We start from the raw sequence: 3,685 nt of genomic DNA on the forward strand, positions 1-3,685 counted from the left end.
CCCGGATCGCCCCCGCGCCGCGCCCGCCGCCCCGGCCCGCGCCGGCCCCCCCCCCCCCGAGCCCGCCTGCCCGCCCTCCGAGCGCCGGCAACAGCAGCGGCGGCGGCGGCGGCAGCGGCTGCGGCGGCGGTGGCGGGCGGGGTCGGGGCGGCGATGCGGGCGCCGGCCTGGACGCGGGCCTGGGCGGCGGGCGCGCGGGGCGGCGGCGGCGGCTCCGGCTCGCAGGCAGCGGTTCTCCAGCCCGGCTCCCTTCCTCGCGGCGGCGGCGGCGGCAGCGGCGGCAGCGGCGGCGGCGGCGGCGGCGGCGGCGGGTCCCGGCCTCGGCTCTGCGCGCCCGCGCTCCCGGCGCCCGCAGCCAACAAGTTCGGGACGAGACTGACAGCTCGCTCGCCCATTCGTCACCCGCGTACCTGCATATGCATGAGGGGGCGGGGCCGCGCCGCGGGGTGGGGCTGGGGGGGGGGGGCGGCCGTGGGCGCCCGCTTTAAAGGCGGCGGAGGGCGCTCCTGCCCGCGCCCAGACCCGGCGCGCGCTTCTCCAGGCCCCCGGGCGTCGGGGGTTCCGTCACGCCTCCAATGAACCCGGCGTGCGGGGGCAGGCGCCGCCAAGCGGCCTCCCCTCGCCCGAGCCCCGCCGGGTGTCAGGAGCCGGGGGTGGGGCGCCCCTGAGGTCACCGCCGAGGTCCCCTCCCCTCAGTGCGCCACCGCCGCGCTCCTCGCCGTCCCGGGGGAGAAGCCGCCTGCTGCACAAATCAGGGCTCTGCCCCCACGCGGGGCGGGCGCGGCCTGGGACCCTTCCTTGGGGAACGTCCCCCTCCGCGCGGCCCCTACCGCCTCCACGCCGGCCGCAGGGGGCGCTGCTCCTCTCCGACGCCCCTGCCCTCCCGCCGCACGGCTCGCGGGTCGGGCAGCCAGGCAACAGATGCTCCGCGGCGTAGGCTGGGTGCCCAGGTCCGCGCTGGCGCAGGGGTCGCCAGGCCTCACCCTTGCCGAACGCCTAGGCCGGACCCCGGGCTGGGGCGGGGACACAGGGGGATGACCAAGGAATAAAAGACGGTAAAAGACGGTGGTGCACGCTCAAAGGGACCAGGGGAGAGCCGCCCCAAGAGGCTCTTCCTGCTGTCCTGGTCACCAGGTCCCCACGTCCCGTTTCTCCGTCATCACCGTGCTGCCCTCTGCCGGGGTAACGTCGCGCCGCCCCCCACCACCACCCATCCGGGGTCAATACCAAGGGCTCCTTGTCTGCAAACATCAGCCCCCCTCCAGCAAGCAGGGTCCCTTCCAGGGCTGGCGGTCGTCTTGGCGGCTAGGGACCCGAAGTCCACAGGGGTCTTCTGACCCCACTCCCACAGAAACTGGGCTATCTTCTCAACTCTGGCTCCTGGAGCGAGTCTGTTGGGGGCCCTTGGGCTGGAAGTAACAGCCCCTGCCTGGAGCTTGTAATTGCTATGGGGTGGGGGCAGGCACAGAGGGCTTCCTGGGAGAAGAGGCTTTCAAGGGGGCCAGACTGATGCCGCTCAGCAGCCCCTCTAGGATGCAGGCCACAGGAGCGGCTGGAAGCCCCTGAAGGGATGGGCCTGGCACCCATCCCTGCCGACCTGAGCCCCTGGCTGCTGGGATGGGGGGGGGGGGGGGCAGGACGCATACCAAATAAGGGAATGCAAACTGGGTTGGAGCCTGCAGGGGAGGGGTCACGGGGAGGGGGGCGCAGGGTGGGGGGCTCCTTCTCTTTGGCTCAGAAGCAGGCACCCACATTCTCCTGGCCCCTAGACAAGTGAGGAGACCCAAACACAGCTCCAGGGGCCCAGGGCTCCATCCCTGCCCATGCTAGTCTGTGCCTTCTGCCCCCACTATCCAGGAAAGTTCTAGGCACCTTTACCCAGCATTCAGCCAAGTGGTGAACCCTTGGGGGGGCCCGGCCCAGGCACGAACAGAGCTAGATTGACAAACTTAAAGGGTGAGGCAGGCGGGGCAAACTGGGCAGGGGGTCTACTAAGACCCAAAGGCAGATGAGTCAGCCAGGTGAGGAGCTGGGAAAAGCACGCGCAAAGGCCCTGGGGTGAGGGAGCCTGACCCAGGTGAAAGCCTGTGAGAAAGACACAACGGCAGAGGCACAGGGGGTGAGGGGCATAGGTGAGGCTGCTGGTGGTAGTGACCGCCGGCCGTGCTGGGCCTCTGCACTAGTCTTCTGCTAAGACCAAGGGGAAGTCACAGAGAGAAGCTGAGCTGGGTCGCGCTGCCCTGTAGAGACTTACGCTTTCACAGAGATCCCTGGCTGCGGGGAGAGGGGCAGCAGGGGTAAAGCCAGGGCAGGGAGGCCCAGGACCGCCAGACCGGGACCTGGCAGCAGAGGGACTGGGGTGGGGGGTGGGGGCAGAATCCCCAGACAAGTGGTGGGCAGAATCCAGAGAACGATCCCCCCACACGCCCCTCCCTCGTCCACCTCTGAAGCTTCCTGCCCACAGCCAGCTGCAGGAGGGAAGGACGACCCGGAGACTCGCTCAGCCGCCAGTTCCAGAAGCTGCTGAGTTCCGGCAGGGGTTCTTTCCGTGCTCGGAGCGGTCTCAGCTGGGAGGTACCAGGGAGGGATGCTCACTGCATCTCAAGACTCAAGCTCAGCCTGTCGAGGGGGGTGGCCTCCCCGGGGCCCCTCCGGCTGGCCAGCCCTGCCTCGCGGGCAGAGAGAGCCCCCACCCGCCTTGCAAAGCTAGGGAGACAATGGCCTGGTGCCACCTGCCTCCCTCGGGGCCTTTCGGGAGCAGGGCAGCTGGGTGACCATCAGGGCGGTACCAGGGGTTCGGCGGACCCAGGGTGCCCGTCAGGGGCCAGCTCCTCGCCTCCCTGCCCGGCGTGCCCCACCCTGCAGGGCACAGAAGACTCCTGCCTCTCACTGCCCCCATTCTCCTTCTGCTTCCCAGGAGCCTCAGCCCTGACTTAATTCCCAGGAGAGGTTCGAGTCACGGAGGTGGCCACTTCAGGCGAGGGGTGGGCCTTGGAGGCTGCCGGGAGAGGGAGAAGTCCTCCCCTCAGGGTGCTCCCCATAGGGGTTTCTGCGGCCTTGGGCCGGAGGGCTGGGGATCCTATGGGCCCCAGGGCGCCTGTATCACCCATGCCGGGCCGGGCTGCCCCGCCTCTTCCAGAGAGACCCCATCCCTGTTCTGGGGCCCACTGGGCCGCGACACCCAGCTCTAGCCCGGGGGCTCCCTCTCCGAGCTCCCCAGTACCAGGGGCTCTCGGGCGTGCTCTGAGGTGGGCGCTCGACAAGGTGTGGGAGGGGCGGAGGCCCCCGACCTGGCAGGGGATCTTCGGGGCCAGGCCAGGGTGCAGGCTGCCCGGAGTCTGGATGGAGCCGGCTTGGCTCAGGAGCGAGCTGCGCTTCCGCCCGTGTTCTGTGGTGCTAAATATAGCGGCCAGGGAGGGGAGTTTCCGGTTACAGCCCCCCCCACCCCCCAGTGCCGGGAAATCGATGCCAGCTCCGTCAGGCCCAGCGGCACTGCCTGCTGACCTGCCCCATCAGGCTGCAGAGCAGAATGAGGGGGCTGGACCGCACCCAAGTCCGGGGGCTCTGCCCCTCGCCCCCCGCCTGCCGCTTCCCAGCCCCCAGCTGCTCCCCGGCACCGGCCTGCCAGGGCCCCTCTGAGGCAGCGGGCAGCACCTGCAGGTCAGCGAGGAGGGGCAGTGGGGCC

Source organism: Leopardus geoffroyi, chromosome B3 (assembly GCF_018350155.1).
Source record: "Leopardus geoffroyi isolate Oge1 chromosome B3, O.geoffroyi_Oge1_pat1.0, whole genome shotgun sequence".
In the NCBI taxonomy this organism is placed as follows: Eukaryota; Metazoa; Chordata; class Mammalia; order Carnivora; family Felidae; genus Leopardus; species Leopardus geoffroyi.